The sequence below is a fragment of the Neofelis nebulosa genome, chromosome 4 (genome assembly GCF_028018385.1).
Source record: "Neofelis nebulosa isolate mNeoNeb1 chromosome 4, mNeoNeb1.pri, whole genome shotgun sequence".
Taxonomy (NCBI): Eukaryota; Metazoa; Chordata; class Mammalia; order Carnivora; family Felidae; genus Neofelis; species Neofelis nebulosa.
In genome coordinates this window covers 67,763,777-67,788,739 of record NC_080785.1, presented here as the reverse complement: position 1 = coordinate 67,788,739, position 24,963 = coordinate 67,763,777, and the positions used below count along the sequence as shown (strand labels likewise).

Here is a 24,963-nt window from a genome sequence, read left to right as displayed (position 1 = left end):
CATGTATCATATTGTCCCTCAGAGGGGCAATCATAATTCTCAATATCCCCAATTTTAAGGGATACATTTTTATTCTTTATTTTTAATACTTTAATCTATAGATGGTATCTACATTATTTTAGTTAGGGCACTACACTTGCTCTCCCATCATTCCCTCCTGTCATATGCTGCTTCGACCTGGGCTACTGAGGAGTCAATGCCTTGTTTTCTTGGTCTTTCTTTCCTTGTCCATGTGTCAGGATTTCAGAATGGCATCTTCCAGTGGAAGCTGAGAGTCTGTAAACACAAAATGGGTGTCAGGAACTTTCTAACTGTTGTGAAAGCAACATCAGTGCTAAATTAACAGCCAAAAAATAATCACCATTGCTTCTCAGCCTTTTGGCTAAGATCAAGTATAGTATTTGTTCTTACCAGTTTAATATCTGGTATGTCCTCTGTCCTAGGACAATATATTAAGTGGATTTTTGGAGCAGGGAGATGGAACAGGAGCTGGCTCTGTACACACCATGCATCAACCTGGTATCATGATACTTCTAGGAAAGGTGCACCCTATGGGGTTAAAAACCATGAATTTGAGGAAGACACTTCCAGAAAGGATGTGTAGGGTCCTTTGGGAAATGGCAGCAACACAAGGGACACCAACATTTAACTTAGAAGCAAATCGGCAAAGCCTTTGGTCAGGTTGCTTTGCTCAGTCCGCCTTTCTTTTGATTTGAGTACATCCAAACCATCTGTTTGTTTGGAGTATTTGAGCAAGTTCCCTGAATTTCATTCCAACTGCACCTGCCCTAAACCTGGACCTTCTTTGCCCTCCTGATGACAACACATCTAACATTTCCCTGTCTTTAATATCTTTCCTCCTCATTCATCCTGCAGAGGACTGCCATTATCTTTAGGTCTTATTCTTGCTCAGACACTTTTGGCACCAGTGGCACATTTCTTTCTCCAAATCACAGCTCTACCTTATATCTCTAACTTTGTGTCTGGGTTCTTCCCTCATTCACCCCCTGATCCAGTCAGACTGGTGACCTTTGTGTTCTAGAACTTGTTCCATACTGTTTCGCATCCATGCCCTTATAAATGGAGTTCCCAGTATCTGGGAATCTCTCATCTCTCCTCCTCAAAGTCCTAGCCAGTTTTCAGGGCCCAAGTGAAAATTGATCTCTTTTCTGAAGTCTGCACCCATGTTTCTGGTTAAATAAATCTCTCTCTTTCCTGTGTTTGTGTAGCACTTTGTACTGCTCACAGTCTGCTTTGTGTCTCATCTTCTCTGCTGGGCCACAAGAGCCTAGGGAGCAGATGTTTTGTGAACCTTCCTATCCACCTCCTGTAGTGCCCAGCATCACACCTTGCTCAGCAAAGATGCTTAGAAATGCTTATTGGACAAAATTAAAAGCAGACTGTGGCATCAACTGTACAAAGACCTTTTTCTCAAATTAATCTGGAAACTAAAAATAGACTATCCTCAAAATGATTAGATAACATACTTGAGATAAACTACTTATGTACAACCTAAAAGTGCATTTAGATGGATTCTCTTTAAAAAAAAAAAACAAAACAAAACAGAAACAATCCCTTCAAAAAGTTAATTTTCTAAATAGATCTATAGTATTTTTTTAATGTTTCTTTTTGAGAGAGAAAGAGAAAGACAGAGCATGAGTGGGGGAGGGGCAGTGAGAGAGGGAGGCACAAAATCTGAAGGCTCCAGGTTCTGAGTTGTCAGCATAGAGCCCAACATGGGGCTCGAACTCACAAACGGCGAGATCATGACTTGAGCCGAAGTTGGACACTCAACCTACTGAGCCACCCGGGTGCCCCTATGGTATCTTCTAATGGTCTGCATTTCTCAAAGATAACATTAAATGCTCTAATCAGGTAGGGAGAAAGATTGGAATTATCCCCATAAGATGTATTCTGATTTCCAGTTTCCAAAAAGGCATCTGAAATGATGGTATCAAGTGTGCCCGGGATGGCACTACTGCTGGTGACTTCTTTGGCAATGTCCTAGATACAGTTCTGCTCGTAGGTTGGCTCTGCCCAGGAGAAGCACAACTTTTGTTGGAAAGCACAACCGCTGGTGCAGCATCGAAACAAGTCGTCTATACGAGAGAGATCCTTCAGAGAGGATGTGTATCTTCATCAAAATTCTAACTGCATTGAAACTGTCACTCAAGGAGTTAACATCTGTGAAGAATAAAAAATGCAATGGAGAGGTTTCAGGCAAAGCATGGGGAGCCTGATAAAATTATCAGTGAATTAAATTCAGACAGATGGCTTTAGAAAGAAATGAAGTACACAAACCTTATGTAGAGTATAATGACTCTCACTCTGACAGGGGCTTTGTCAACAGGGTAAGCACTTTTTCTTTTTTTTAAACTGGATTTTAAAGCAGTTGGAAGTCAAATTCTTCTCCTTTTCTGAGGTGTTATTTAGTACTTAAACAACAAAAACAACAATGGTTTGTAAAGCCACCCGGATAGCCTCAGACTCTGAAGCTCCGGGAGGAGCTGCACAGCGTGATAGAAGGCAGAGGGTAGGCGTCACTACTGCTGCTGCTTCTTACTCTCTTCAGACTCCCTGCCCACATCAATAGGTCCTTGGCAGCTAAAATATTTCTACGGAACAGAGGCCAATCATTAGCTCTGCTTACAACAGCAGGATACCAAGGGAAGCTTCCAGCCATTAAACACACACATGCAGACGAAAGACACAAATACACTGATTTCTGCCTTTTAAAATTTCAGTTTTTACCATTGTTTTTGGTTGAATTAAAAAAAAAAATAGCTCTTAGAGCATCCCACTTAATACTATCATTTTACATTTAGACAAAAATGGTGCGAAAATAATACGTTATTTCTCTCTCAGAAATTCTTTTTCCTTATGGTTTTTATGTTATCTTCATGCATTTGGCCCCAGGAGCCCCCTCTTTCAGGTGACTGGCCCCAGCATATTCATGCTTGGACGCCAAAGGCCAGGCTGCTTCTTAGCAATGGACTTTGCCTTTGTTCCAGACCAGATGTTCTGTTTCTCCCTGGTAACAGTTTGCATTGTGGTACCTTATTATACGGTGCTCTCTGGAACTGGTGCCAGGGTAGCCTCCAAATCAGCCAAGAGCAGCGCTGAATCAATGAGACAGCTGGCGGCCTCCCGAGGGAGGGAACGTTTTTACCTTTTTGATTCATGCAGTCTCTGCTAGTTCAGATCCAGGATGCCATGAATGATTTTTCTTAGCGACAGGTGAGAACAAAAAAGCTTTGTAAACCTAATTCAATAGAAGCTGGAGACTCGGTGTGCTATTGATTAAAGGGAGAAGACGATGAAGAGGAAGTGTACACACAGTCCAGTTGCATTTTCCCCATAATCGACTTCTGTGCTCTGGCCTGTGTTGGAGCTATCAGCTTTGCCGGGAGGAGAGGCTTGAAAATCAAGAGCATTGTGTCTGTTGACCTAGGGTTAGGATTTTAATCGTGTCTCTAAGATTGCATATTATCTACAAAAACAAGATTACTCCTTTTTGTTTTCATTTTTCTAGCTATAAAATTCACTGATCTATTGCTAACTTTGCTAAAAATTTAAGGTGACTTTAATGGGCTTGTTGACATCATCCAGGCTTTAATGTTTGGGATGTGTTTATTTATTAGGGCTATGGATTGGGGTAAATATCATTCACATTTATACCCAAGGATTACAACTCAGTGTGAGTTCTTGCCCTAGGTCCTACACATCAGCACACTTATTGAGTGAACAAGAACGCTAGTCCTACCCTACTGTGTCTCCCACTGCTCTGTAAAAGCAGGCCAGTTCTTGAGCCATTGTAATCAGAGGACCATTAGATGAGATGCCACAGTACCTGAGATCTCTAGTCCCAGTGTGGTGGAGAGGAGAAAATGAGACAGTAACAGAAGTCAGAGACCCTGTAGTACATCATCCCCATCAATCATGGCAGACGTGTTGGCAACATGATGGATGACACCCAAACACTGACCTTGGTGGGTCAGCCTTTGTCACATAAGTAACAGAATAAGTCAACACAGTGGGTCTACCTACCATCAAATAGGAGCGATAAGCTGTGACTACAGCAGAGGGAAAATGAACATTAGTGTCAAATGTTGTCTATATTTCTGAGCCAGAAGTAGCTGGCATCTTATTGTTCAGGCATTGAATTGGATGGGATATTTTAGGAAGGAGAAAAAATCAATGTTATCAAGGCATGCTTGTAGCATTATGAGTTTTCCTCTTAACTAAGCTATTAAATAAGACAGTAGTGAGTCTGTACAGTATACATTCTTATAGAGTGAAAACTATTATAACATAGATGACTTTAAACCTGAATATTGGCTCATATACATGCAGTTCAACACTTAGTTGGTGACAGATGGTTTGGCTTGGGGATAGACATAATTTAGTCTGGGAATTCTGGTGACTTTCCCATGGTAGTCTTAGAATTTGTCTCTCTAACAATCTTCCAAAGTTTCACAGTTATAAATGACCTACCCCAAATCCCTTCTCTGAGTTTAAATATTCCTTGATTGTCATAGAAAGTAAGGAGAAATTCTCAATAATGAGCAGCAGGACATGTGGAGGGCTTGACAGCTACTGAAGATAAAAGAATTGGTGAAGAGATTATGATACACTTGCTTTTCATAGGAGTGAGGTTGGAATAGATTGAAGCAAGACCTGCCCATTTATTTTCCAGATGGCTTTGTGCCATGTTGTAAGAAATTCAGTCAGCTTTATCATTGAGAACCACTTCCCTAAGCTAGTGGAATCACTGAAAATCCTGTCTCATCTCTTTTGAAATCAATATTAAAAAATCAAGAGACCCAGATATCAAGTGCTTGTCTCCCCTTCAAAGTCAAAAACTCACGTTGGCGTCCTGAGGTATCCAGTCAAGGGGAGCCAGTCAGGTGGTGCATTTACTTTTAGGGTCAGAACTTGCATATTTCCAATCCAGTTAGTTCGAGTTGGCATGTACTTTTCTTGAAACATCTGTGTGCTTACCACTGTGCCAGCCATCAGTAAAGAGTTTTTTGTTTTTTTTTGTGTGTTTAGAGAGAGAGAGAGAGAGAGAGTAAGTGGGGGAGAGGGGCGGGTGGGGGGAGAGAGAGAGAGAGAGAGAGGGAGAGACAGAGAGAGAGAGAGAGAATCTTAAGCAGACTTCACACTTAGCACGGAGCCTGATGTGGGGCTCAATCCCATGATCCTGAGATCATGACCTGAGCTGAAATCAAGAGTTGGACACTCAGTCAACTGAGCCACCCACATGCCCCTAAAAAGAGGCTATTTTAAGGCAAGCAAATAAAACATTATTTATCATAACAGGTCTTATAAGCTTTTGGAACTTTAAGAGGTCGGTAAAAACTGAAAATGCGTATGAAGTCAGGAAGGATTTAGGGAGAAAAGGGGTAATATTATATGCATACTAGCTTTATTAAGGAAAATAAATCTAGAGGTATTTCAGAGTCAACCTTCCTGCTTTTGAGATTGGTATCAGGGAGGATGAACATATCTTCTCATGGATGGCCTGATGATATAAGCTATTTGTCTGATCCAGAAAGCCATTTCTTATGTTTTCCAGCTCTTGCAATTGGAATAGACACTGAGCAACCAAAACATGTGGATGGATTGTGTTTGGCTGTGTGAACTGTTGTCTAGAGAGAGAAGATAAGGCATAAGTGCTGATGGTATTCTGGATGTGTTTCTTTCCCTTCTGGGTGAAAGCCAAAGATGCTAGTAGGCTGAAAACTGAGTTGTCTTGGTAATCTTTCCTATTCTTCTTAACTGCAGGATTTACAAGACACTGCTCTTTGGGTCTAGGTATCATTTTGGGATCATATCATCATAATTCTATGAGTATGTGCTGGGAGGGCAAAGTTGCAGAGCAATTGCTCAGCTGTGCAGGGGAAGGAGGCAATTACCAGAACACATTTTAGCCCCACTTGTCAGAGTGAGTTTCACCCAGGCACAAGGGGAGCATTAACTTGGGCAGTGTACCTTTTAGGAGGCTTAATTTAGTTTTTTCTTCCCTTTAATTGTGTGATTTCAGTATTTTAGCCACAATCCCTAGGCTGTAAGAACCTTTAAACAGCTCTTTATTATGAAGCAGGACATGGGTTTTTGAAGAAGAATGAACAGGGAACTGCATAATTTATAGGAAAACTGCATGATAGACTTTTTCTTTACAAAGAACATTGGGGTTACATTGGCACTAGCCAAATACCTTTTTAATGAATAGTCAGTAATCAGCAGCAGCTACAGTAAATGCTTGAATTTTTTCCTTTTATGTGCTATGAGTCCATAAATTAAGCATCTGATTCTGATTGCTGTCATGAATACACACGCTTTTTGCCACCCACCCCCACTGCTCAGATTCCCTGCATCAGTTCATGCTCAGTTTAGAGCAGTGTGAAAAATGGAGGGCAAATCTCTTTTAATATGTTCAATTTTCATCCACTTTAAATACTGTGATGGAAAAAGGATGTTGACAATACACTCCACTTTCTTTTTTGGATCTAGATCACAGTTTGGGTTTTAAGACAGCAGTATTATGTTCTAGACTGTAAGAAAAAGAGTTTATACACTCTTTTTTTTATATATTTAAGAGCCATTAAAATAAATTTAATTGCCAAAGTATCCTTTTTTTTTTTAAGCAGAGCTTTATCTGAATTGTAAGCTTTCCATTTGCTCATTCCTCTAAGATTTTGCACATGCTATTTTCATCACTTGGAATGTATCCTCCTTTTTTCTATTCTCTGCTTCTCAATATTTCTAAATTTAACAAAACCCCAAACAAATGCTTCAGGAAATTATTCTTTTCTAATGTCATCTGCAGCCAATCATCTTCACTTCCCTCTCAGTGGTTCCTTAGCTTCTGTGAAGTTAATGTGAACAGATGGTTATTAATTTATAACCAAGATCCTGTCTGAAAGTTTTAGAATATTTTTAAAAATCTAAACATTTTTTTCTAATTTCAACAATGTCATCTGTGGTAGTTATGGCTCCAAGCCAAGCAACAAAGTCTATTTATCCCAAAGTATGGATTAAGTACAAATATTTAAAAAGCATCATCAGAAAATATTATTGTAATATTGACAATAAAATAAAATCTTAGAGCTTCATGTGTTCCAGGTACTGTTTTAAGTCCCTTACAAGTGCTAATTCATTTACTTTTCACAAAATTCCTGCAAGGCAAGTACTATGATTTTGCTTATTTTACAGAGGTGGAAACTGAGGCACAAGAGTAACTTCTCAAGTTTGCAGAGCTAAGTGGTAGAGCTGAAATTCAAGTCCAGGAGTATTCAGAAGATAACTTTGGGGCCCTGTTAAGTGCTTTAGTTAGCAAGAAGGAAAACAACTTCATAAATGCGGGTTCTGATAGTTTCCTCAAAGGCCCACTAGATGGCAGTGTTGTCTGATACAGCTCTGTGACTAAAGGGGCTTAGCCAGGACCTAGGGTTTATAGGGGGAAGTGAATGTGAGAAATATGTGTGGAGTGTTTATTATTCAATTGCCATAACTTGGAGAATGCCTTATTAATGGTTGTCACTTGCTGTTATACTTAACTTTTTTTCAGTTTATGTTTTTTCTCTAGCTCAGTAAATTATAGTATTTTAAGGACAGAGAATATTGTTTGTTTCCACAGCTCCTGCAACTGAGTTTCTCATACTTGGAAAATGGCAGAAGTCTTTCCTACAGAGTGCAGAAGTAAACCTTGCCATGGGAGAAACAGCTTCCTGATCAAGATATTTCCTCAGCCAGGTAAGTTTCTTACTGCATCTCAGGTAGTGATTTGAACACCATATTCATGCAGTTAGTATTGTTGAATACATGTCATACGACATTTGGAATCTTGACTTTTGCATAAGTACAGTGATTTTGTAGTTTAAGTGTGAAAAGTATCCCTTGTGTCATTCCGTTAGCTGAAGAGAGTGACTTTTGCTGCTCTCTTTTGTATTTCACTGTGACTGCCTGAGGAGGGAGTGACAGGGAATATGGAGGAAGCCCAGGAGGAGACTTGGGTAGGATGTGAACACTGTGGAGAAGTGAGGTGTTTAGCTTTGCATTAGGTAAGCAGAATTTCAACAAGTCAGGATCAGCAAATTTGTGCGATGTTCTGGTAAGCCACTTCCCTTCTGCAGCCCACTCATTAATTTTCGGAAGCCTGACAGAATGGCTAAAAGGATGATCAATTTCAAGTGTCACTCCTGGCATGTTTTTATCCTTATGTAAAGGAGTTCCTGACAAGTAACCCTGTTAGTGCCCTCAAAATGTCTCCTATTATTAAATATTGGGAATAAGCTGAAATAATGAAATGAGCTTTTTTTTTTTTTTGGTCACCAGTGTGGTTGGTCTAGGAGATGATGAGATTAGTGTCTATTACTGACTAGTGTGTGGGCTTACCTAAGACTCAAACCAGCAAAACCTTGAGAGAAATGAACACATTTCAAGGAGAACTACTTTTCTTTAGTGGATTTGTTTGGAACAAATGGTTTATCTCTACTCATTTTGCAAGTGATTGCATAACATTGTTACCTAGCAGATAAAATCCTCCTTCTCTTCCTCCTCCTCCCTGAGAAATTTTATTCTAATATGTTGCTTTAATCTTGGGTAGGTAACTGGTATTATCTGGGCCGCTGAGCTGCCCCTGAGAGAGTCATGGGTGGCACTGTGGGTGTCTCTCTACCAGAGGGACACAGTGCCTTTCTCTCCTTGTGTTTGCTTCTCTCTTTATCCTCACTCAGGTATTTTCTTTTTTCCCTTCTTTCCTGGATGTCACATTTGCTTCCTTTTCCTTTTGATAACACCTTCTATCCTTAAATCTTTAGGCCACGTCATAGATGATGTTGGACATTTTGATGCCTGTTGGCACTAAAGCATTTGCTGATGCTGGTCTTAATTCCTTTTATATCCTAATATTTGGTGAACTGATTTTATTTCCAATGTGCTTGGTGAAAAAAGGGGAGAAAGTTATTGCAGAACCCAGTTGCAGAATTTCTACTGTAAAGATGTAGAAAATTCTAAGAAAGATAAAGCCTTAAGGTGAGACAAACATTGCATGACCCTGTATGTGAATAGGTAGTGGCAAATGTGAGTGCCTGCTCACAGGAGCCAGGTACTTAAAGCAAGTAAATGACATAGACCTAGTAAGAATGGAAAAGAATGGAAGAGCATGTAAGCCATTCGAGGGGGTGGGGGGCAGCTGCTGTTCAACTCTGAAGCTTCTGCCCTTAACAATGTACAATCTACATGACTTTAACTTGGGGTGATGCTAACTAATCTCTATATATCTGTGTGTGTGTGTGTGTGTGTGTGTGTGTGTGTGTATATATATATATATATATATATATATATATATATATGTATGTATATATATTTATTTATTTATTTCTGGGGAGGAAAGAAAGAAAGATAGAGAGGGTGCCTGGGTGCTCAGTCAGTTGAGCATCCAGCTTTGGCTCAATTCATGTGATTTTGAGCCCTGCATCAGGCTTGCTGCTGTCAGCACAGAGCCTGCTTCGGATCCTCTGTCCCCCACTCTCTGCCCCTCCCTCATTCATGGTTTTTTTTTTCTCTCTCTATCTCTCTCAAAAATAAAAATAAACATTAAAAAACAGAAAGAAAGAAAGATAGGAAGAAGGAAAGAAAGAAAAAGAAAAAAAAAACCTGTCTGCAGGCCTAGAATATCCCTAGGCAGCTTATTTGTGACTCCTGCTATAAATACTATGAATTCTAGAGATAGATTATTGTAATTTTGTTACACCTGGGAATCTTAATGTTACCACAGTGTTCTGACAGAAGTTTTAGCACAGTTTTCTGGATGAGTGTTCACCCACTCAATTAAAACTCTGTAACTCATCAGAATGTGAAATTCTGAACTAAGACTGGAAACAGTAAACTGACTAATTAAACAACATCACTTACTGTTAAAATACGAAGAGTTATTAATTTATAAAGCTAATTGGATTGGAATCCAGCTAAACTGAAACCAGAGTTACATTCTAATTGCTCTTTTACTTTAGAAAATATCAAAGACCAGGAGATGATATTTTTATGGTGACAGTTCTTAACAATCCATGCAGGTCTTCAATAGAAGCCTTTATTAGAGGAGTGGTATTTGAAAGAATAAAGTGTAACAGGCCAACTTTATGGAGTTGACTCAGAGTGCATTAGAAAAAAAAAAGAATTTATAAAGAATGTTAAAAAACACAGCCTTCATTCCATATGTACTAGTATCTAATACTCTCACAATGTATTTTTTAAAAATTTTGTTTTCTGGAATGTTGTCTGAAATACAGATTTTACAAACTGAGTTGTTTTCAATACTTTGAACCAGTTACGAATTGTTTCCTTTGTGTTAATAGATTGCTGTCAGGCTGTTTGTACTCATGTTGCCTTTGATGTCTATCAAGAATGGACACCCAAAGAGAAGGCTGGGAGGCCTGTTTGACGCAGCCCTCCTGTAGATGCAAAGTGACTGACTTTCCCAAGTGGAAGAGCGTATACAGACAGTGTGACAGGAGTAGAGGATGCTCTGTCTTCTGGTGCAAACGCCCGCTGATATTTGAGCATTGCACTGTGAACAATTCTGTTGAGACATGTTTCTCAGATGTTTGCCTCAGATTGCAGGGGCTTTTCCTTTTGCAACCCCGGTTACAATAAACTTAGAGACCCCTATGAGTCCTTTCAGGTTTCCTGCTCGATGAGTTTCCTCTAGCTGTTACCTGCTTTCTGAAACTGTGTGGCCTGCCAAGCTTCTTGGGAATCCTGACCACATCCACTGTACCTTACAGTCCTGTCAGGAAGTGTCAAGTGCAGTTTAATCCCCAATACCAAGGACTGTCAAAATGCTAATCCCCACCCACTGTGGGCTCCTAGGAGCGGTGCTGAGTCCTTACACAGGACGCTGGAGGCCTGTATGTGTCAAGGTTTGTCTCCTGTCGCAGCTGCCTAAGGAATCCTGAACCCTGCCTTGTGGCCACAGCTGTGGGAAGTCAGGCCCTGCAGGGCATCCCCACTTTCCCAGCTCAACACTGCTGCTTGCCTTGCACGCAGATGCCTCTCAGGGCAGGTGACTTTTACCTCCTTGGGGTCTGTCATTCATGCATTCCACCTGGTGACCTTTCCTTCATGTCTCTTTACTGGGTGCCCATTTACGGGTGCAAACAGTGTCTCATTACCGGCTCCCTCGCTTTGTCATTTGCCAGCTTTGTGTCAGGCTGCAGTCTGTCAGCAGCCTGACACTCTCAGTTCAAAACCAACACTCCTGCTCATTGTTGCCCGCACATGTCTCCTCTCTCCCCTCTGTCTGTCATTGGACGGAGCCTCAATGCCATGCTCAAGGTGCCATTGTGTGGTACAAAGGAAGACAGGGTTAGGAGAGACTCTAAACTCAATCACTTGTCAAAGATTATGTCTTTATGAGGCACTTTTAATTAGGCTTTGCTATTTGGTTTCTAGCTTTTCCCTACATCCCTCTCACCCTTCTTATCACTTATCCACATGCCCACCAGAGAGAACTGTAATAACAATGAAATGGGATTTTAACTTGAACAACTATAGGACTTGAAAGGTGAAGGTCGGGGCAATAGCAATGCAATGAGTAGGAAGAACAAACAATTACAATTCAGTTGCCACCCATATACCTCTGTGGGGAAGACGATAAACAATCATAAGGCTCCTTTAAGGTTTTGCACAAGACAAGAAATCATCTACTTTGTTTTATGTAAGGCACATTGCTTCTGAAGCTGCTTGGTCTTGTCATATGACTATACTTTCTTCTCTTCAAATGTTTCATTTCTCTCTCTCTTTTTTTTCTTACTGGATGTAGAAACCCTTTTCCTACCATAATGGCATTGAATTGAGTAGAACTGCATTTCGTTGACAGTACAAAAGAATATAATCTGGCTTGTTGTGTAAGCCAATACATGTATGATGTGCCTACATTTCTACCTGGACTTCTGTTTCTGTGAGCAATGAGTGAACACACACACACACACACACACACACACACACACACACTGCTCCATAACAGTCTCTTGTCATATCTGCCTAGATGGTAATGTTTTATGTAAATAAAGTCTCTAATTAATTTTTATGACCCATGCAGGCTTCTGCAATTCCTTTTCTCAGCACCAATGTGTACAGAGTTAGCATAATATTAAAGTTCTTTTATCAATTTTTATTCTTTAATCTGCTATCCTATTTCTAATCGGTTAACAGCTTAAAAATATATTTTTTTTCTTTTGAAATATTTTTTTCCCCTTGAACTGGAAAATTTTATAATTAGGTGGTGTGATAAAATCAGTAAAACAAAAAAGACTCTCTCAAGATTTAACTTCCTGTGTGCTATCTTTGGACAGCGACTTTGCAAGGTGCCTGAGAATGCATGGCCTGAGAATTTGTTTGGACTGCACTTTTTTCAATAATTGAAGTAATAGTTCATGTGTGGATGCAGATTATAAAGTTCTGTAATAGTTCCCATTTGTTCATATTTTTATTCTTGCTGCCAACATCTGCTTTATTTTCTGAATGCATTTGTAAGTACTGTCTAGAAGCTGTATGAGAATTTAACCTTCTCTCTTCCAGAAGATGAGGAAATACTAACAGATGAGGCTTTAAGGCATCTTTTTGCATCTTCCCCTATTCCCCCAAAACTGTGAATTTTATCCTATTTTGGTTTTATGATCCACACAGAGTAAGGACATAATTTCATTCATATTACCTCAGTCAGGTATGTGCACCAACAGGCATGTACTTTTTACACTGAGAGGAATTCTCACTGTTTGTTGCAGAGAACTTCTTTTTAAAATTTACTGGTAGTAGGATTTTTATTATATTTTAGTCTGGAAACAGAAGCATTCATTCCTCTGGGGTCTTTTTCTGTGTGTGGAGCCAAAGAAAGTCTCTAGAAGTCAGGAGCTGTGTCTTCGCTTTGCGTTGTTATGGGTAAATTGTAGAGGTTTCTCGTTACAGATTGTGCACTTGGCATCCTCTTACAGGCGCAACAGACCTTTCCACTTAGTTACAGGATGTGTTTCTGAAGACAAATTAAATCTTTTCCACTGAGAGCAGAGAGATCTTTTCTTTTTCCTCAGCCAGAAAAGATCTGGTTAGCTTATGTTAATAACAGAATCCCCCATATTATGGCATAACTCTCCCTGCACACCGTCTGAAATGCTGCTCATGTGATTGGGTGTAATCAGAAAGTGGGTGGTATGATTAAATAGGCCTAATTTATGTTGGGGGCAGCTTGGAGCCAGAAGCTTCAGAAAATATGTATAAGAACTTCTCACATTTTGTTACTTTAATTAAACAGTTTAAAATGCACATTTCCCCAGAATTTGATATTCTACCCCACCCAATAATATTCTATGTTGTAAATACATTGAATTCTCATAATCAGAAATTCTTGATAAATTTTACACCAACTGCCAGGAGAATAGTGTAGTTAAAGAATCCAGAGGGTGAGGTTGAAACAAGGTCAAATTAGAGGCAAAGACCTGGTGTGATCATCCCTATACATGTCTTAGGTTGGGTGCCTCAGAAGCAGGTCCCCAAGATGAGGATTAGTGTATGAGTGATTTTCTAAAGAAATGCACCCTGGACAAACACAGGGAGTGAAGGAACTAAGGGTGTGATTCTGTGCTGAGATCCAGAGGAGACTGGCTTTGGTCTATACCACAGGGAAATATTTGAGGCAAGAAAACTGGGCTTCTCTAATCCTGTGCTCCACGAATCACTAGCTAAATATTCTGACGGTGAAGCAAGCTAGTAGCTTGAGGGCTGTATGCTACAGAAGAGCAACAAGTGTTATCCAATGGAGGTTAAGGCACACTACAGCCAGAAGAGGCTACAGAAATAGCAAAGGGCAAGTAGGCAGAGCATAACACAACTACATACTATAATTCCTGTGGAAGCTGGTTTGAGCTCCAGAGTACCACCTGGGTGTTTCCTCAAAGGCCAGTTGTTTTCCCTTTAGTTAAGCCTACTAGGATACGAGACCATTAACAGGAAGCTTGGGTACTAAATAGGAGAGAGATTCTGGAGCCCACTTCAATCTACTTGCCAGGTCTGATTGTGCACATCTCTTTTCCTAACTCCTAGCTCAGTGATGCACTGGTAACTTGCAGTCAACTATGGTGGCAGTGTTTCCATATGGATATTTGAAATCACCACATATTAGGGCTTAACTGGGAGCAGGTAGGGAGCAAAGCCAGCTGTTAAATGATTACCATCATACCACTCTGATGGCAAGCAAAAATGTTAATAGAGAAAAGAAATTGTTAAAAGTGCACATTTATTCTATTAAATACACCAAATAACGTATACATTAAATAATATTAAATGATTTATATGAAAACATTTTGTAATAATCAAGTGCTATACAAATGTAATTCTTGAAATTGCCTATTACAACACTTCTCTCCAGAGCATCTAAAGTGGCAAAATACTGTAAAAATAATTGTGAAAAGGTGATTCTTTAGTTGTTCTGATCTAATTGTTGCTGCTATCAGGCAAAAGCTATCCCAGAAGAGAGTTTACTTATCACTTTCCTCTTTTATTTCTTTTCCCAAGATGCCTAGTTAATTGCCTTATGACTCATGTCTTATACTTTGCTTCTCTCATAGACAGATAGAAAATGTTTTATTGGGAGAGGTCACCACATAAATGCGTAATACTCTCTTTTCTGGTGGATATTGTGAGGAAAATAGACTAGTCCAATAGAAAGAAGCCACAACAAAAAAACCCCAAGAATTTCCAGTCTGCCTGAACATTTTAGTATATGGGCTGCCGAAGCAAGCACTGCCTGAAGATTTTAAAGGAACACAGTGCTCTTCAGACTTTTAAAAAACTCAGAAAACTCAGAAACTTTTTTAAGTGCTGTGTCATGAAATCTTGTTTGCAGGATGCAAGGGTCACTTCAGTTCATTTTGTAGCCCCCAACGTGCCATGTCTAGTACCCAGGCTCTGGGGAAGGCAGTGAAGAAAATTGCCCTGAAAAGATAGTCATACCCCTCTCCCATTCCAGAAAGGCATTGAGTCCTATTTGATAGCTGAGGTTTTGAAAGTTCAAGTATGGTAGGCAGAATCATATCCTACCTGCCAAAGGTTGTTTATATCCTAATTCTGAAACGTGGGAACATGTTATTTTACATAACAAAAGGGGCTTTGCAGATAAGATTAAGTCAAGGATTTTGAGTTGGAGAGATTGTCCTGGACCATCTGGATTCATCTAATGTAATTACAGCCCTTATAAGACAAATTCAGGAGGGTCAGAGCCAGAGAAGGAGTGATAAGGAAGCAGAGGTCTGAGTGATTGGAGGGGGTGATGAGCCAAGGATGTGGCCTGTAGAAGTGGGGGGGAGGGGGCGGGGAGAAAGGAAGGAAAATCTCCCCCAGGGCCTCCAGAATGAGCACAGCCTGGCCAACATCTGTTTTTAGACTATTGCCCTTCAGAAGTGCAAGGTGATAAATTTGTGTTGTTTTAAGCACTAAGTTTGTGATACTTTTTACAGTGGCAATGGGAAACAAATACACCAAGGTTCTAGGCTCCAATATCTCCTCTGAAAGTACCCTTTAGTCCTCCTTTTTCATAGTGCTGTTTAGTGATTCCCATGAGCTAAGCAGGGACAGTAATAAATGCAGCTCCAGAGAGGAATGCTACACATGACTTTTAATGAGCTCAAAAAACTTTTCTACATTGACTCATTTATCCCAACAGATTTTTTTTTATTAGAAAGGATTTATTCTAACTTAGCATACAAAAACATTAATAGTTTCTAATATATGAAGTCTTTTCAAATTTTATTATCTTCCTGCTAACCTGATTTTTACAAGATAAGCATTTTCTATTATAAATGAATTAGGTATTCATTATAGAAAATTGGAAACAGAAGGAAAAAGAAAAAGCATCCATTTTCCCATTATCAGAGAAAACCATTCAATGTTTTTTCTTCCAGTGTTTTATGCACACTTTTTATGTTTATTGTACTTATTTACGTAATAACATTTTGCATCCTGCTATTTTTACTTAATACTATATAAATATTCACTGTATGCTTGTGAACTTATTGTGACTATAATTTTTTTTTCTGTTCTCCAATTTGGATTGTTGAATAAACCCAAACCCAGTAAGGGTTCTTGGATACAAATATAAAAAAAAAATATCAACTCTGGCAAATGGAAACAGAAAAGCATATTATATTGAAAGGGTAATTTGGGTGACTTATGGAACTAATGGGCAGACTGGAGAATCAAGGGAGATGAGATGTAGCCAAGGTCACATTGCCTAGGACACTTAGGATCCTGGTCATTGGGCTCTCTCTTCTGACTGTGCCATCTTTAAGAAATTATTTTTTAAGTGTTTTTATTTATTTATTTTTAGAGAGATAGAGGGCTCAAGCAGGGGAGGGGCAGAGAGAGAGAGAGAGAGAGAGAGAGAGAGAGAGAGAGAGAGAGAGAATACCAAGCAGGTTCGTAGCTGACAGCACAGAGCTTGAGGCGGGGCTTGATCCCATGAACCTGTGCTGACATCATGAGTCAGATACTCAACTGACTGAGACACCCAGGCACCCTTGACTGTGCAATCTTTAAATGTTGCCTCCAATACACAAAGAGGCCCAAGAAACCTGTCTGTGTGGTAGGAGGCTCCCTGCATCGCATAGAAACCTTGGAAAGAATATTCTGATATTACCCTCCTTAAATTATCAGGTTTTTATATTTTTAAGGGATTTAAATGCCACTTTGTGATATGTAGGTGTCTACCCAAGGTTTCTAGGATAAATTCTGTCTTGGTTTACAGAACATATTAAGATGTCATCTCGATAAGGGACAGACATGGTATCTTGTGGAAGGATGTGATGTTCAAAAAAATTTTGGGTACCAAATTACAGCATGGAGCTAGAGATTTCCTAAGATTCTGAGGCAGGATGGTAAAAATATACTATGCTCCTTGCCAGATTGTAGCAAACTGCTTCTGGACTTTTCTGGTTTTAGTGATACAGAGAGAGAAAAACATTTTTTAAAAATTGAAAGCCACATACTAGATATACCCAAATCTGTATTTATTTGCTTCAGGAAGAACAACACATCTGGAAGAGCACTTTCACATAGTGCAATCAATTGATTAAGTGAGCATGTTGTCACTATCTTCAATTCCCTGAGACCCTAATGTCTTCTGCGTGGGCTAAACTGAAAGGTTAAATGGAATTTTCCATTTTTTGTTCCACAAATATGTATTCAGTGCCTAATGAGTGCCACATCTATTCTACACCTTTGAGATATGTAGGTGAGCAAAACAAAGGTTCCTGCCATCATGTAGCTTATATTCTGGTGGGAATCACCTCCTCTGCATTTTTCATGTTTGGAGGAAGACACTCATCCTGGAGATTTACCCAAGTAGCCCTCCCTGCTTTATGGTCCTCACTTTCTACACTTGTCCTCAACATGGGTGGTACCACCTTCAGGGACATTTTGAAAATTTGTGGACACACTTTTGACTGCTCCATGATTGATCAGTGCTACCAGATTCAGCAGACGAGGGCCAGGAATGTTAGTCACCCTGCACACAAGGCAGACTTCTATAAGAGAGCATTGTCCTACCCCTGCACAAATTGCAAATGATACTCCAGATATTCTAATAGCCTAATTGTGTTGAGGTGAACACAAGTTTTCAAAATCACATCAATGATGGCAATGCTGCTTCTGTGTCTTGAGTTGCCACATGACATACATATGTCACCCTTCATTGACAGATGTAACATTCACAGTGATTCTTTGTATGGGGCAAGTATCTGACTAATCTATTATGACTTCCAATGCAATCATGCATTAATTATAAATTAATTTCCTTTTATTTCTTCTTCATATTATAGGTAGGCCATTCTGGTTGTTCTGTATGTATGTATGTATGTATGTGTGTAGATTGGTTATATTTATGAATTTCATTCCAGGGAAGTAAAGCAGGCTTTTAAAAATATTTTACAGGGACCCTGGGTGGTTCAGTCGGTTAAGTGTCTGACTTCGGCTCAGGTCATGACGTCACAGTTTGTGGGTTTGAGCCCCACATCGGACTGTCTGCTGTCAGCACGGAGCCTGCTTTGGATCCTCTGTCCTCCTCTCTTTTTCCCCCTCCCCTGCTTATGCCCTTCCTCTTTCTCTCTCTCTCTCTCTGTCTAAAGTAAATACACATTAAAATTTTTAAAAATGTTTCTCAAGTTTTATTGACTTGAGATTCACCACTTCACTAGCTCTACAAATCAAGGAGCCAGGAAGAGGAATCTGTCAGCTGATAAGTTGGCAATGGTATACCAGAATATAGGGAAATAACTCATGTTATTGTGTTATTTATTGTGTTATTATACCCATAATATTTTGGGGGTTCCACCAGGGCTATGTTGATATGCTCTTTGTTTGGAATTTATCAATATTTATCAGAAGACCCAGTAAGCCCCTATCTAACAGGTGAACTCCAGTGGTACTCTGAATAGCCGAGATTCAAAGTTAACCTTAGCATGTGACCAAAAGTCCCCAGTGCCACAGGTTCTGTTTGAAGGCTAGGGGAAGTGTTCATAGAAAGTGCTTGTATTGAGTCCTCCTCAAGGACACCCCTCTTCCCCTCCAGTTAAGAAGCTCTTCATCCATGAGTTATTGAGATCGTCGATGCTTATAGCTCAGATTAGGCCTCTCTTCACCAGCCTGGAGTCTTAACCAGTTATACAAACTAAGTAGCACTTTGGTGATCTGCTGGTACACTTTGGTGCTGTAGACTGCATGGTCAGTTGTTCTCTGTCAGAGAGAACAGCTGCAAGTCAGCCACTCCAGTTTTCACTCTGGCCCTCCTTTTTGTTTGTGGCAGCCACTCTTATCTTGTGTTAGGTGGTTCAGCAGTGCTTCTGAATCTCTGTCATCTCAGGATCCTTCCATCCTCAGGGAGTTCAGGGGGTCTGTTTTGCTGCAGTGCTTCCCTCAGTATCCTGGTCTTAGTCAAGAGCCATTTAAAGTGCTTTTCAGAGATATTAACACTCTCCTCACCAACGTATTTCTCACGGCCTTGATGAATGGTGTCAGAGCCACTTGACTGCTATAGAGGATGGGTGGTGGTAGATGAGTTGCATATGATAGTTCATCCCATCATTCGTATTTCATGAGCTCTTTGTATATAGTCCTGTTTATAAACCAAGTTTGTTTGTTTGTTTTCTGGCATCTCATTTAGTGTTGCCCTCTGTTATGTCTTAAGTTTCAGGAAAAGCGTCCCAACACCAATTAAAACAGCTTGTAACTGCTTGAATTCGTTTCGCAAATCTACAGTCTCTGGTGAATGTACTTGTGCTGAGTACACTTGTTTGAAAAACTTCAGAATTCTTTCTACACATATTCCCCAGATTTTTCTGACTTAAAATTGTACATTCCAGCAATCCTTTTGGTGTAGAAACCTTTCCTGCAAGTGTTTGACTTTGTAATTGTATTTCCAAAACATGCTGGGATCTGACACTAGTTATAAGACTAGTGGTAGCAAGAAGCAAGGGATAAAGAGAAATGGCTTTTTTTCTTGCAAAAAAACTTCTTTATATGAGGTTATTAGGGGGCCTTCTCATTCATCACACAAGAGTGGCAGTTGACTGTTCAAAGTACTTAGAGACCTCTAAATCTTCCCTCGTGTATGAGTCAGTTTAAGTTGCTATGACAAAATACCATACACGGAGTGGCTTAAACAACAGGAATTTATTTCTTACAGTTCTGGAGGCTGGAAATCTAAGACCAGAATGCTAGCTGATTTGGTTCCCAGGTGAAGGCTTTCTTCCTGGCTTGCAGACAGCTGCCTTCTTGCTGTTTCCTCACAATGGCAGAGAGACAGCAAGCCCTCTCGTCTCTCTTTCTATAAGGGCACTAATTCCATTGTGAAGACACCATTCTCATGAACTCATCCAAAATTAATTACCCCCCCCCCCCCGCAAAGGCCCCATCTCCAAATACTATCACACTAGGGACTAGAACTTCAACATATGAGTTTTGGCAAGAAATGATTCAGTCCATAGCACCATATATCCTCAGTATAATTTTCAAAGTCCAGTTACTTTCCAACTAATGTTCTAGCTTTCACATGTGATACATGGTGAACATATGAATTTAAATGGATTTAAATTTAACATATGAGATGTGACTCAGGGGCACCTGGGTGCCTCAGTTGGTTAAGCATCCAACTCTTGATTTCAGCTCAGGTTGTGATCTCATGGTCAAACCCCACATTGGGCTCTGTGCTGGGTGTGCAGCCTACTTAAAAAAATAATGTGATTCAGTAATTCCCAGAATAAACATTCTCAATTATTATAGATTTCCAACTGTCCCCTAGTGTGACTTTGTGCCACACTTTCAATATTCAAAATTCCAGGTATGGGTATCTGACTGATTGAGCCTGTGTTGCAGGCACATGGCCCACTTGTCTTCCATAGGGGGAGGCTAGGCCTGGAAGTCTTTACCTCTTGGGATTTCCCCTAAATTGAAGGGATGTTCAGGTGCTAAATCGCAATTGTTTTCTATAAAGATGTTCAGATATTTTTCTTCAGTGTTCTGCTATTGTAAATGACACTGATAAATAGCATAGTTTTCAGTTATTTCCTAGAGAGATTCTCCAAAGTAAAGTTGGGGGGGGGGTCAAAGATTTTATTTTAAAAATGTAGGATGTTTGATATATACTGTCAAATTGCTTTTTAAAATTTTGTACCAATTTGTTCTTACTCCAGCAGTGTTTGAGTGATCCTGTTTCACTGTGTTGTCTCTCCCACTGACCTCAGACATTTCCTTTTCTGTCAACAGTCCATTATTTTTTGCTTGATATCAACTTTTTGTCTTTTAAAGAAACTTAGCATTTCCCATGCCAAAAAAGAAAAAAAGAAAAGAATAAAAGAAAAACAGAAGAAAATAAAAACCCTCCTCAAGCCAAATAATACTCATGTAAATTTACTCTTGGCAGAGCTACTCACAGCATCAGACCAATTTTGATATTTCTAGATTTTCCAGATTGAGCCAAGGTACACCCTTTCCATCTCTTTATGTCTTACTTGGTACCATTATTATTATTATTATTATTATTATTATTATTATTTTAGGATGATTAAAAGTTATGAAATATTCTTTCTTTTGGATTGTATAGGTTTTGTATCTGAGGAGATGCCTCTCATAGCCAATATTAGGAGCATCTGCTAAGTGCCTGCTGTATGTACAGTGTCATGGAAGACACAGCAATGGATGGAGATGCTAATTGGATTCAGTAACAGGATGGCTTTTCATTTCCAGATGTTTTTTTATAACCCTGTTTTCATCAAGGTCTTTGTTCATCCATGTATGGTGGCCTTGGCCATTTCCCTTAAGCCTGTGTCCAAGCCTTAAACTGTCAAAGCCCTTTATAAAATCCATTGGTGAAACTCTCCAGCCCTAGTACTCTCTCCCCTGTGGAGTCATTCTCTATTATGCTTCTGGTTGTTCCTTACACCCTTCTCTTCTCCAACACATTTCTACCCATCAGCCCCACCCTTTTTAGGACAGCTCCTCAGTGTTTCCAAGAAAATGAATAAGGGTTCCTTATGAAGCATATTTGATTATATATTTTTGTTGACCATTAACCTCTTCCTTGAAGAAATTAAACACACTTCCCACTGTGAGAGACTTTCACATACTATGTTCCTGACATACTACATCATTTTGCTTTAGCAGTGCCTCAGGGTCAGGCCTGCTTTCACTTTTCTGTCTCCTGACATGGATAGGACAGCCCTGCATGTGATCCCAGTGCTTCCTGGGGCCTCCTGCCCCAGGAGGACATGCTCATTGATGACGATTCTTGTATGCCCTTGGACAGAATTATCACTATAAGACAGTTGGTTTAGGGTTTATAAGGTTTATAAGACAGCATAGGGTTTACTGTCTATAGTTCAATAGATGTCCAGTGGCTTTTCCACAAAGTGTGGCTCATGGATCACCTGAATCAGAAGTTCTGTAAAAGTGTAAATTCACTTAGCGCCTGTCAAAACTACTACTGAGTCAAAATCATTGAAGTCGTGACGAAGTATTTGCATGTATGAACTGCCTTCCTTTTTCTCTTTTTAAAATTGAAGTGTCACTGATGTATATTATATTAATTTCCAGCATACAGCATAATGGTTCAATATCTGTGTATTTTGTGAGATGATCACTGCAGTAAGTCCAGTCAACAACCATCATCATACTTGCTTATAAATGGTTTTTTCTTGTAATGAAAACTTTTAAGATTTACCCTCTTAGCAACTTTCAAACATGCAATACAGTATTATTAACTATAGTTGCCATGCTATATATTACATCCTTATGACTTTTATATTTTAAAACTGAAGGTTTGTACCTTTTGATTCTCTTCATCCATTTTGCCCACACCTTCCCCCCATGCATCTGGCAACTACCAAGAAAGAAGTGTTGGTGAAGATGTGGAGAAAAAGGAATGCTTGTGCACTGTTGGTGGGGAATGTAAATTGGTACAGCCACTTTGGAAAACAGTATGGAGGTTTCCCCCCAAAATTGAAAGAATTACCATATGATCTAGTAATTCCACTTCTGGGAATGTATCTGAAGGAAATGGAATGAAATGAAAATGAAAACACTAACTTAAAAAGATATCTTCACTCCCATGTTCATTGAAGCATTGTTTGTAACAGTCAAGAGATGGAAACAACCTAAGTGTTCATCAGTGGATGATTGGATAAAGAAAATGTGGTCTATATAAATATGTCAGACAGAGAAAGACAAATACTGTTTGATACCATTTTTATCTTATTTTGGATTGAAAGTTTTTCTGAATATATAATTGAAAGCTGGAAATATTGTTTTGTCAGAATTGGAAGAAAATGCTTGATGGCAAGAATTTCCTGGGAGAACTCTTTCTTTCTAAACTTGAAACTGCAATTAGAGAGATAGAAAGTTTGAATCAGAATCCCTTGGTATGAAAGCAAATAATCTGTATTTTTAATAAGAATTTTGTATTTTTATTATGTTTCGTTTTGTCTTTAACCAAAACTACTTCACTCTGAATTTGACTTTTCTAGACTTATTTTCACACTTCCATTTCATGGAAAGGATAGTGGGTTTATTCTTTTAACCAATATTTTGTCACAGAGATACAACTTTGAATTATACACTGCTACAAAAAAGAGCCAAGGTTTCTGCTTTCCAGAAATGAACAAACACTCAAAGTGGGGAGACAGACAAGTAAGCAATCAGTTCCACACAGCTTAAGGAGGGCTGTAGTAGAGAAGGGCATCCAGGAGAGGTGGCAACTGAGCCTGGGGATTAGGTGGGGCTTCCTGCAAGTGCTAACAGCTGTGCAGGAAGGATTGAGGGCACAAGTGTGTCTGTGGTTTCTGCTCTGTGTGCACATGTGTGCGTCTTTTTGTGTTAGTCTGACTTTAACCATTTCCTTTCTACTATTTTCAGTTCTACTAGTTAAATCTCATTCATTTATGACATCCCTCTCCACCTTCTTTTATGCTCCCTGTTATGTGTGTATTCATTCATTCATTCATTCATTCATTCATTCATTTGTATTTTATTTATTATTTATTTATTTATCTAAAAAATTTTTTTAAATGTGATCCAGAAGTGTTTATTGCAGAAATTTGGCCTAGGTTCCAATTGGGTGGCCCCAGCTGAGGTTGGGCTTGGGGCCCCCTCATTTTTTTTTTAAACTAAACCATTCTTGAAGCACTAATCTTCCCATCTCCATTGGCCTTGACCTGCCAGATTTGTTGTTTCAACCCCTTATTCCTTCTGCCTCTATTTCCTCTTCTTCTCCCTTGTTCTTGTTAGACCTTGAACTAGTAAATGGATGTGTTCCTTAGGATCCCTATATTCCCACACCCTGTGCTGTGGACCCCATCAGTGACTGAAATGGCTAATTTCTGACATTGCATGAGGAGTTATGATTGACCCAAAACATATGAAATGACTTCTCTCTACTTTCTGCTGAGACTCAGGAGCAGGTGGTTTACCACAGCCCTCTCCTGCCACAGTCCTGCCTGACATCAAGTTCTCCCAAACTACATGCTGCCTCGTTTGGATGAGTGAAGGTTGTGATATTGCCAGCCCTTCAGAAAGACTTTAAAGATGTTGTTCATAAAGTATCTCTGGATCAAGATTCTTGGAACATCTAAGGTAACAGTAATTTGGGTTCATTTTTGTGTTGGTTGCTGCCTTCTTCAGAGTGTGCTTAGCCCAGTGACAGATTATGTACTGACTGGGCCTCTTCATCCCTTCTTTATCTTTTAGAAACTGTATACATCTCAATTTTCTTCTCATTTTCTTCCTTTAAGGTGGGCTTCAAGTTAGGGCAAAGGTAAGGTAGTGAAATGTTGAATATTTGGAAGGATTTGAGCTAAGGGAAGATTCAAATATGGGCAGGAAGGGGGCTTCAAGTGTGTGCTGTGAACCTGTATAAGACACCTCTTATGAACCACTTGCATCCTTGTAGCCATGTTTCAGTGACTGGTTCTATGCATCATTCAGGCAGCTTCTCACAGATGTCGTCTGTTAGCACCTTACCTCAGGTGCTAATATCTGTCTTGCTCCCTGCCCTTGAGCTTTTCTAGTGCCAAACCTTGACCTCCATGCATGTGAATCCCAAAAGTGCATCTGTGGAGACATCCTTGACCGCTGGAAACAGAAGCCAGTGGATAAATTACATCTATCTCCCTTTTGTCTCCTGGATGAACAGTTATGACATTTCCTAAGGCTGCTCAGAAGGTTACAGCAAGATCAAGCATGAGTCACATATAGCAGTGACAAACTCTGTAATGCATCCTTGTATTACTCTTTCCTCTTTCTCTGTTTCACTCTCACTGCTGCTCCATGAATCATATTTCCTAAAGAAACTACCTGTGCTTAAGATTTTACATCAGTCTCTGCTTTCAGGGGAAGCTCAGACTGTGACATCAAGATTGGAGG

The 24,963-nt window shown here is 39.6% G+C and overlaps 1 non-coding gene across 1 annotated transcript; it reads left to right on the top strand.

The window, feature by feature from the left end:
* The first annotated feature begins 362 nt into the window (after positions 1 to 362).
* On the top strand, positions 363 to 553 carry LOC131511267 (U2 spliceosomal RNA). Its single transcript, XR_009261460.1, has one exon. It is a non-coding gene; the product is annotated as a U2 spliceosomal RNA (small nuclear RNA).
* The last annotated feature ends 24,410 nt before the right edge of the window (positions 554 to 24,963 follow it).